At 36.9% G+C, this 11,476-nt stretch overlaps 1 long non-coding RNA gene across 1 annotated transcript; it reads left to right on the top strand.

Moving 5' to 3' along the window:
* Nucleotides 1–1,272: 1,272 nt before the first annotated feature.
* LOC142166342 (uncharacterized) lies at nt 1,273–5,403 on the top strand. The gene is made up of 2 exons (XR_012696691.1): nt 1,273–3,339; nt 4,769–5,403. It is a non-coding gene; the product is annotated as an uncharacterized LOC142166342 (long non-coding RNA).
* Nucleotides 5,404–11,476: the final 6,073 nt, after the last annotated feature.

The raw sequence follows: 11,476 nt of genomic DNA, 5'->3' as shown, positions 1-11,476 counted from the left end.
CCTCACAAACGTTACTTCATGGGCTCTTGGCTTGTTCTTGAAAGGACGGGATCCGTCACGAACAGTTTGATGGCCGTCACGAACAATGATTTGAGATTTAACTATCACGAACGGAAGATTTGGATCCGTCTCTTGGATTCTTGACTTGTACTCCATTGTTAAATTATTACGAATGAAGATCGCCAATGTAGAAGAAGACTTTCGATGCTTCCTTGGAGCTTCTCCAGCTTTTCTCTAACTTGCTTGATGTCTTTCTCTCTGTGTTCTCTTTTGGCCTTATGTGAGCTATCTATTTATAATGGTAGAATAGGAGAGTTGTGATAAAGCCAAAAGCTTTTGCTATGATTTGATTGGCCCATTTGAATTATGAACCTATCTCATTTAGCTACACTTGACATGCTTTTATTGGCCAGTTAACTTGATATATCGCTTGATACGTAGTAAGGTATTATTGGCCACTTTTTTTGACTTGGCGCCTGACATGTGGCATTTGTTTGGGCTTTAAGATGTAATTTTAGCCATTTGGGCTTCGGGCTAGTGAAAGAGGCTCATCTTTTGAAGTTCAATTAAATAGACGAGCCCAAATAAAATCAGATTTTAATTTAAATCCATGTTAGACTTTAGGCTAACTATTAGTTGAATTTAGGAATTTATCCCAAGACTTTAGACCATAAAAATTCGTATGTCACAAATATCATTAGTAAAGAAGAAACAACATCACAACAATGAGATGACAAATACGACTTTTCAGTTTCTACAACGGATGAATCATTTAGCAATTTATTTAAGAGAATAAAAATATTACCATTGACACAATTATTCATTGGGTTGTATTCTAAATATATTGAATTAGAAACAATTCAAAGGTTGGTGATGCTTAGAATTCCCAGGAAATTTTAGACGTAGGATTTTCAATTAACAACATTCATATAACTATTATTTAATATTTAATAGGAGGTTACTTATTAATGTTGAAAGTCAAAGGGCTGTCAATTCCACGTTTGTCTTTATTTCAATTTAATATTTTTTTTTTTTTAATTTTATTAGAATGTATATTTACAGTTTTGTGCAAAATTGTATTTGAAATAATATCATGTTGAAGGGTACTAGTCATTCAGCTTTCTAGGGTTAGTTCAGTCTTTTAAGTTTTTAGTTTGGTATTTATGCTTATAATATAGTATGTATAGAAGAGGAAATGGTTTAACATGTTAAATTCATATCAGTAAATTTAAAATCATGGTTAATTTAGTCATTTTACTTAAGTACGTGTCATTTATTTCTACCGCCACTATATATTTGTGTACTCTTCCTCTTTTGATCTATTTCCCCATGGGTTCTCTTTACCCGAATGCAGTGCTCAGTTTTTTCCACCTCTCCTTCAAAAGTTTTGTTCTGTTACCGATTCTCCATGCTAAATCGATATATCTTGATTTTTCGATAAAAATTTCAGTATTGCTTAGGTCTTATGCTATCGAATATCTGACGGATTTCAGTTCCAGTTCCAGTTCCAACTAGAGGGTTTTTTTGGGGGGAAAAGGAGGGTAGTGAAAGAGATAGAATTCTAATGGTGCTAGGTTCTAGGTTATTTTATCAGTTTGCCATAATTATTTCACTGCCTTGATCTCACCAAATTGTATATAACTTCGACGTTGTGGTAAATCTTTTCTACTTTACACTTTGATGTTAATTTCTCAGTTAAGGGATAGAAAAAGAGCTTAGTACGATAGCTTATTACATGTTTCTTGGTTGACACTTTAGAGCGAAGCTCGATCAATTAGCTTTGGTTTAGCTGAGAAGATGAAAAGATCATCCAGATTCAAATACCACCTCTTTTGCTTAAATTTTTTTCTGTAACATTTGAAAGTGCATAATCAAATCCTAAGACTTTGGTTTAATATATGTGATTTAGTTAATTTTGACTTTCTAATTAAGTCGCCTCTATTAACAAATATTTTGCATTGTCAAACATATGATACATAATAGTGAAGCTAATGTGTATCATATTTGTGAACTTGACGTCCTATGTTTTATAAAATGATTTATTTGATACGCTTTTGCAGAGTAAATTGTTACCTTACAATTATATTCACTTAATTGACCATCAACTTTATTGCATCGTCCAGATAACTTATCTACTACTTGGAATTTTTTAATATAGGCAATTAATTGCACGGTCTACTTCATTTTTTGGCGATTCTATAATAGGCTGATGCACCTTGAATTTTCACAATTTTTGTTTCAATCATTTTCTTTTTGATGAAATTGTTTCAATCATTTTCTTTCTGTCTCTATATTGTATTTGCATGTATTTATAGTCTTAAATTCTGCTTAAGTGATGTGACAAGATAATGATTTCTTCCATACCTTGGTCATTAGATTTATCAGAATACCATACATTTGCTTTAATTGGTTTTGGGGGGGTTTCTTCGCGAGTGGTGGAGGGGATTAGAACTAGCTTATGGTTTTCAGAAGCTTCTTTTTTTTTTTTTTGAAGCTCTATCATTTATATTTGGTAGATGATAAGTTTTTCATTTCCAAGGTGCAATTGATAATGTTTGTGCTGTCAATTATTTTCGATAGGGCCCCTTTATGTGTCATCCGTCTTCACGTGATCTTTCAAAGACAGGGATCATATTTTATCTTTTTGCATTGACATGATACTAAACTGCAGATATTAGGTGCTTAAACAAGAATTATCTTCAAAATCTCAAATTTAACGTCTTTTTACCTAAGAGATTATCAAAAAGAAGGTTGACAGATTGGCATTGTAACTCTCTTCATTTTCCTTTGTCTTGTGGATTCTGAGATAAAGAGGAGAAAAAAAAATTAGAACTTTATGAACATGTTCTTGTGACATTATGGATTTCTTCCACCCTTAGAATTTTATTTCTCTTGCTAATTTTTCTTTTATTTGATTACTTAGCCAAGAAATTATTTAATGTCTAAATCTACATTTAATTTTTGTAAGAATAAATTTGTTGAGTATTGAGAGGTGTTTTTTAGGATCTTAAATATGATGTTTACATCAACACTACGGCAGAGATCATGGTTCCTTGAGATGTTTGTAGCTCTGAATATGCGAGAATGGGAGCACTGGTACATTAGCTTTTCTCCTTTATTAATTGGTGTAGTGGGAATACACAGAATAGTTCAAAATTGTACCTTGACTTCTTAGTTTAAGAACTTGAGAAAGTAATCAGGAGATGGATTTTGTTAAAACTCCTTTTTCTAGCCTTACTCAAATTCAAACAGGGAGTCCAAATGCTGAAGAAAAAGAGAGGTAGACAACTAGGGATACAAGTGAGGATCAAACTCAAGTTGGCTTTTCAAGATCGTCAGGTCAGTATGCGATTATCAGGAATGAAACTTCTAATATTCTTGGTGCTGCTTGTGTGATTAAGCTTAAGTTTATTTTGGCTCAAATTTCTCAATAGGCAAATCTCCTTTTGTTCATACTATATTTCCGTACAATAAACTAAACTAGAATGCTTTCATTTCCCTTGGCCAATAAGTTTATTTTGAAATAAAGACACTAATCAACTTTTGGCTTAAGGGTTCTTGTGATGACTTTAATAAGGCAGGTGCCGAGACCAATGAAATATTTTTAATTTTTTGAGAAACCATTAAGCTAGGTGGGGATTCATTTGGATATCTAACCTATTACATCCTCTATTCTATTTTTAATAGAATAGATTGGCTTTTAAAGTTGAAACTGAAATTACTGTTTAACTTATTCAACATTGCATCCAATGAGGTCAAACTAAATTCTTAAAGCTCGAAAGTCATTCATTCTTATCAGACTAGGAGAAATGTCGTGATACTTAATCTGTGCTCATATTTCTTACTGGGCAGGAGCATTACTTATGCTACTTTGTGAAATAATATATGAGGTCATTGGTGTTTACTGGCATCTAGAATTTGGGAGGCCCTCTGATTCACTTTTGAGATCACAATGTTGTTTGCTATTAAGTATGTGTCAAAATAGACACATCTCTGCTAAAATGTGAAATTGGCAGAATGCGTATCTAAAAGAATTAAACCCGTAGATTTTTAAATAAACGATTTGAATAAGAACCTACAACAATAAACTCAGTATAATCCCACATAGTGGGGTCTGGGGATTTGAATAAGAAACTCCTATTATATTTTTAGAACCACAAGATTTCAACTGATATGAGCTTTAAGCTACTTGATTATGCTTTCACGCTATTATTTTGCTATTTGGGATATATTCTTGATTTTGCTTTCTTAACACTGCATTACCACTGAAAGTACAAGTATTCATTGCTTCTCTTCACTATTCTGATGCCAGTAGGCATTCTACTAATAATAGTACTGGTGCAAATGGCATTTCGATGCAAGATATTTGGTGTGGACAGAGATCACTCGATTTAGGCCATGTATTTGCCGACACCAATATTTGGAGAAAGGTTTCTGCAACATCCAAGTTCCCTTCCAGACAGGATAATATGCCATACAACTATTTTCCTATGTGTTTATACTAATACTAATGTCCAAGATGAGTTGCAATATCCTGATAACAATTTTCTTGAACTTATTCTTCATGATTTATTTACTTTCTGGTGAAAGAAACTTACCCTGAGTACATTGGTCATATGGCTATTATAGGCATATGTTGAAATGACATATTTTAATCTGTTGTGTCCTTTCATGTAGCATAATCCTGATGGATCTGATTCCCTATGGAATCTATCTTCTTCTTCCTTTCAGTAATAGTGTTCCTTGCTGTGACATTATGGTTATGCAGGTTTCCTGTTTGCTCGAGATCGTATTGCAATATCTTATTTCTGGGAAACGCTAAATCAGTAGGTACGCAAATGGCAACCTAGTGTTGAAATTATTTTCAGATATTTTCTTGTGTGTGGCTAAAATTCTCTAATTATAGGTGCCTTCAATTGTGATGCCTAAATTTATTAAAACAAGATGGTAAGAAAAAGTCGTACCACTTTTATGAGTTTTTTGTAAGGGATATTTGTATACAGTCGAAATCGGGCTCCTCTATTGCATGACAGATCGGGATAAAAAAAATAGATTAAAGATCGACTCCGGGCTCCATCGAACTAGGGTACGAGGTTAGAACACCTGTCTTCGGGATCATTAAATCCATGACCCCGGAATCGACCCCGACTCCGAATGAGCTCGAGGAAATATTGTCGGACCAAATAATGGGAAGCCAAAATATCCGTAACCGGTCGGGTATCACGGCGGAAATCTCAGCATGTATTAATGAGAAACCGGTTAATTAGCAAATCATAAGATTTTTTACCTTTTATAGAATTGTACCTAAAGTAGGATTCCCCTACTATATAAAGGGGGTCTGATTATTTGTAAAACACATTGCAACACGCAGCCAAAGTATTATAATATAATTTCTTCCTGCAAGCTACTGTTCTTCTGTATCTGATATTATTTGAATTACATCCAGTTTGAGTGAGACTTATTTTTCAAGGTTATAACTGTTCAAATCATACGGTTTGAATTTACTTTATTATTGTTTGCGTTATTTATAATTCAATTTATCGCTTTGTGTCAAATTAACCCATGTATCCTTAAAATCACTTATAAATTCAATTGTTATCCGATTTTAAAGGTAAACAGTTTGGCGTCCATCGTGGGGCTAAGAATAATAGTAGTTATTTGATACAAATTTTCATAATACACACTATTTTACACTGGTTCTTTGAAGTGTCTCTAATTTCAGGCTTAAGCTCAAAATGTCAAACTCACAATTAACACCTCTACCTGCTGACAATGAGTCAGGTCACCACGGTGAAAACAAAAACATAGCGCCCGGTAACGAGGTACCACCCGTTGATTCCATCAGAATTTTAATTGCGGAATTCCGGACCCGTTGGACGCTAATTCGCATGTGGCTATCGACACAAGCCTCCCTACTGGCCCCGAGAATAGCATTCATGGTGGAGCCCGGTCGACAACACAAAATACTCAAAATAATGGAGGAGACGAGATCAATCTACGGATGGTCTTCGAAATGTTACAGGCTCAACAGACGGTGATAGCTCAGTTACAAAACCAGAGTCGCGTACCGAGCAGAATCGAGCTCGATCTGTCTCGAGAGATCACCCTCAGGGAGGTACCGGTCGCGGAGAGATCGAGTCGAGTAATAACCTCGAGATCATAAAAATGCTCGAGAAGCTGACACAACGAATAGAATCAAGGGAAAAGAAAATCGAAGCAAACGACAAAAAGGTGGAAGCCTACAATTCCAGGATCAACCAGATCCCAGGAGCGCCGCTGATACTGAAAGGCTTGGATTCCAAGAAGTTTGTACAGAAACCTTTCCCTCTGAGCGCGGCTTCAAAGTCGATCCCTAAAAAATTCCGCATGCCCGAGATTCCTAAGTACAACGGAACAACTGACCCAAACGAGCATGTAACTTCATACACATGCGCCATCAAAGGAAATGACTTGGAGGATGATGAGATCGAGTCTATCTTGCTGAAGAAATTCGGAGAAACCCTGTCAAAGGAAGCTATGATATGGTATCACAACTTACCCCCTGATTCTATTGACTCATTTACTATGCTTGCAGACACTTTTGTGAAAGCGCACGCTGGGGCTATCAAGGTCGAAACTAGGAAGTCGGACCTCTTCAAAGTAAGGCAAAAGGATAATGAAATGCTAGGAGAGTTCGTATCTCGGTTTCAAATGGAACGGATGGACCTGCCACCGGTCGCTTATGATTGGGCCGTTCAAGCTTTTACCCAAGGATTCAATGTTCGAAGTTCGGTGAGGTAATCTCGATTCAATGTTGGCAGTGGATCCTGGGAAAATAAGTTTGATTGCAACATCCCTTACATCGTCTCATCCAATCCCAACAGGAAAAGATGCACCTTCTCCTTTTTGACTTTTCTTCTCCAAAACTGTACCAAGATCACTAGTGCAGGTTCCGCACTTGCAAGCTCTCACAAGCTTTTTCCACAGTAATCAACTATAGTCATACCTTTTTGTTTGCATTCTGCAAGATCAGCCTTCAATTGCATTCTGCAAGATCTTCCTTCATATTGTATCTTGGACCATTGCTTATGGAAAAACGCTCCCTAATACATGCCCATAAGTCTTCGACGACCTCCACATGCGAGATAGTCGAATGGAGAGTGGTTTCGATCGTATTTTGTATCCACAACACCAACAATGAATTAATGATCCACCAATCTTCAAGGTCTGAAGACTTCTCCTCCGTTCTTTTGATCATCCCGTTAACAAAAATCGAACTTCTTTATTTCCCTCAACTTGGTCCTCATAGACCTAGCCCATTCATCATAATTTTCTCCCTTCAATTGAACTTGCGTTATCAGAATCTTAGGGTTGTCGTTCGAAGTTATCATATGGAAAAATTGTTTTTCGTCGGTTTGTTCCATTGGCGTCACAGCTTCCTCCAGCAGTATTGTCGTCTTTTTGTCGCCGGGGTCATGGGTGATTAACGGAGGTAATTTAGGTAGGCTCTGATATCATGCTAAATCAAAGAGGCACGACTAGTGGAGAGAAAAACTGCTCTGCGCTCTGCCTTTTTCTTTGATAGTATGCCCTATATATATAGTAAGATAAGAAGTAACCCTAAGTACCCTAAAACTAGGTTAACTAATTATAGAATATTACCATATTTATAAAGAATCACGGCTTGGCATAGTGAGTGCGCCACACCCAACATAGAAATGAATTTGGGTGCTATATTAGATACTGGGCACTAAGGATAGCACTGACTTTAGGTGCTATATTGGATGCTAGGCATTGAGGATAGCACCCAAGATATACACACGCTAATATATGTTTTTGTATAAAACCACACCGAACTACTCGATACATTATTTGCTTGGTCACTTATTTTGCAGAATGTAAACATAATATATAGAGTTTAACTATGACAGAGATGAGGACTAGAGAAGTACAGTACAAGGAAATAACAACAGCTGTTATCCAGCAGACTTAATTTGACTTGCTTCCAACTTCATCAGATTGATGCAATAGTCTTTGACATGCTTCCAACTTCATTTGAATAATACGGTCTAGTGCTTTTAAAATGGCTACTTCGGCTGCTACGGTATCAACTGTCAGGGTTATTTGACTTATTTCACAAAAACATAACACATTTGTTCCTTCCTATTCACTTTTTACCTTATCTGCTTCTTCATCCTTCTCTCAGGTTCATTACTGGCCAACAAGCTTTATATTTTATATTTTCTCTTAAGTGATTTTTGTTGGTAAATGTTTACAACAAATTATTTGTGATATAAAAATAAATTGCAACCACAATATAAATATGAAGAAGCACAATTTTATTAATAAACAATGCAGGTACAATTCCGTTTGTTCCCTTGATTCTTCTCCCCTGATTATCTCCATGGTTCGAGGGTTGGAGCAACTTGTTTCTTGAATGTAGATTAATAATTCTATGGCTACCAAGAACAAGAGACAGCTGTTACGACCCGGAATTCCCACCGTCGGGATCGTGATGACGCCTAACATTTCACTTGCTAGGCAAGTCAACGTTAGAACAGTTTATCCATTTTTAACAGTTTGAATTAAATACTGAGAAAGAACTGAAATAATCTAAAATATAAATGCGGAAGCTGAAACTGCCAAACATCTACCAGAAATTCCTGAACCCGGTGTCACAAGTGCACGAGCTACTAGAATAATACATACAAGGGTCTGAAATAAATACAAAGCTGTCTGAATGAAATTGCACAGCTAAATAAAAGGAAGAGAATGGGACTCTAGGAGCTGCGGGCAATGAGCAGTTGTACCTCAAGTCTGCATACGATGTCCAATCCGAGCTTATTAATAACTGCTGCTGGGACCGACTCCAAAATCTGCACAAGATGTGCAGAGTGTAGTATGAGTACAATCGACCCCATGTACTTTGTATGTGCCGAGCCTAACCTTGAAAGTAGTGATGAGGCTAAGGCGGGTCACCTACACTACAACCCGTACGCAGTATATAATAATGACAAAATAGAAATATAGAATAGGATAAAATAGTCAACTGAGAATAATAGCTACAACCTCAAGAAATAAACTAGAGTTGTTCAGAATTACCAATCCTTAGCATTTTAAGTGAGAATACCATAAGCCAATACAACTCAAGAAATAGAAACACATAGGTTGTTGCTGTGCGCAACCCGATCTCACCGTACAACACAGAATCCTCCCTTATTTTACCTTAATAACATCAACAATAGAGATAATATATAAATGTTGCGGCACGCAACCCGATCCCACCATATATCAATATCAGTATCATAATTCACCCTTATTCTACCTGTTGCGGCATGCAATCCGATCCCACCGTACAGTATGAATTCATCCTTATTCCACCATATCAATCCACCCTTATTACTCTTGTTGCGGCGTGCAACTCGATCCCACCATATTAGTACCAGATACTCAATGTGCACAGTCAAATTAACAATTCAAACCACGAAAACCATTATGATCAATAAATACCAAACTGAACCAGAGAGGAAAAACCTTGTACAATACATGAATCTACATAAGTAATACTACACGACGAGACCAATCCAGTAATTGACAATTAGAAGGTGCAAGTAAGTCAATTTAAGCAAATAACAGAGAATCATGAAATTGTGAAAAGAGCTAACATCATTAACAAGAGAATATATTGATTAACAGGTAACAATTAAGCATGGAACGCATTTAGAGCATATAACAGTTAAGACGGGGAAGAAAATAATTAAGGAAAAGCAGAAAATCAGGGGAAAACAGATTATTCGACGGCATATAAGTACTCGTCACCTCGCGTATACGCTGCTCACATGAGATTCACATAGCACATAGTCCGAGGGTTCCTAATTCCCTCAAGTCAAGATTAGACACAATACTTACCTCACTCCGCAGTCAATTCAAAGCTCTACCGGGGCCTTTCCTCTAGAATTCGCCTCCAAACCACTTGTATCTAGCCACAATTAACGCAATAATATCAAATATTGCTAAAGGAATAAATTACAATGTATAAATTTTGAGTTCCCAAACTTTTCCCCAAAAAGTCAAAAATCAACCCCGGGCCCGCTTGGACAAAACTCGAGGTTCGACCAAAATCCATTTACCCATTCACCCCCGAGCCTGGTTATGTAATTTGTTTCGAAATCTGACCTCAATTCGAGCTCTAAATTCTAAATTTACAAAAATTTCTAATTCTACCCGAACCCCCGATTTTCACAATGAAAATCCTAGATTTTAAGTTGAAAACTTATGAAATGCAATAGGTTATTGAAAGAAAGTAAGTTAGAATCACTTACCAATAAATTGGAGAAGAAAATCTCTTGGGAAAACCGCCTCTAGGTTTTCTAGTTTTTGAAATTTTGAAAAAAATGGCGAAATCCCCTTTTTCTGGTCTGTTTTAATCAGTGGCTTCAGGCCTTCTTCGCGTTCGCGAAGCGCTTGCCGTGATTGCGAAGCATCGGCTTAAATAGCCTACGCGTTCGCGAGATACCTTCGCTTTCGCGAAGGCTTATACCCACCAGCCTACGCATTCACGAGCCATGTGTCCCGTTCGCGAAGAGTATAGATCAATTCCCCTCCCCCAGGTCTCATGCCTACGCGTTCGCTAGAGGCTGGTCACGTTCGCGAAGGGTAATGCCCCCACTACTCCGCGTTCGCGACCCAACCTTCACGTTCGCGAAGAAGAATTTTCACCTGGTCCCAGTTCACTCTTCGCGTTCGCGAAAGTACCTTCACGAACGCGAAGAAGGAAAGCTGAAGACACCTGAAGCTGCAGAAAAACCAGATTTTCTAAGTTCAATTCACTCCGTAGCCTATCCGAAACTCACTCGAGCACTTGGGGCTCCAAATCAAACATGCACACAAGTTCAAAAATATCATACGAACTTGCTCGCGTGATCAAATCACCAAAATAACACCTAGAACTACGAATTGAACACCAAATCAAATGAAATTTTTAAGAAAACTTTAAAACTTCTATTTTCACAACCGAACGTCCGAATCACGTCAAACCAACTCAGTTTCTCACCAAATTTGACAGATAAGTCATACATATAATAATGGACCTGTATCAGACTCCGGAACAAAAATACGGACCCGGTATCAACAAGGCCAAACATCAGTCAATCTTTAAAATCATTAAACTTTCAAACTTTTAATTTTCAACAAAAATTAATAACTCGAGCTAGGGACCTCCGAATTTGATTTCGGGCCCAGATCTTAAATTACGATACAGGCCCACTGAAACCGTCAAAACACGAATCCGGGTCCGTTTTCTCCAAACATTGTCCAAAGTCAATTCAAATGAATTTTAAGGCAAATATTTCGTATTTTCTCAATTTTTAACAATAAAGCTTTCCGAAAAAATACCCGAACTGCGCATGCAAATCGATGAGGGTTAAGATGAGGTATTTAAGACTTCAAAACACGGAATTAGGTTCTAAAATATAAGATGACCTATCGGGTCATCACA

This window comes from Nicotiana tabacum, chromosome 11, assembly GCF_000715075.1.
Source record: "Nicotiana tabacum cultivar K326 chromosome 11, ASM71507v2, whole genome shotgun sequence".
NCBI classification, from domain to species: domain Eukaryota; kingdom Viridiplantae; phylum Streptophyta; class Magnoliopsida; order Solanales; family Solanaceae; genus Nicotiana; species Nicotiana tabacum.
The sequence above is the reverse complement of the archived record's forward strand: the minus strand, read 5'-3'. Positions and strand labels throughout refer to the sequence as shown.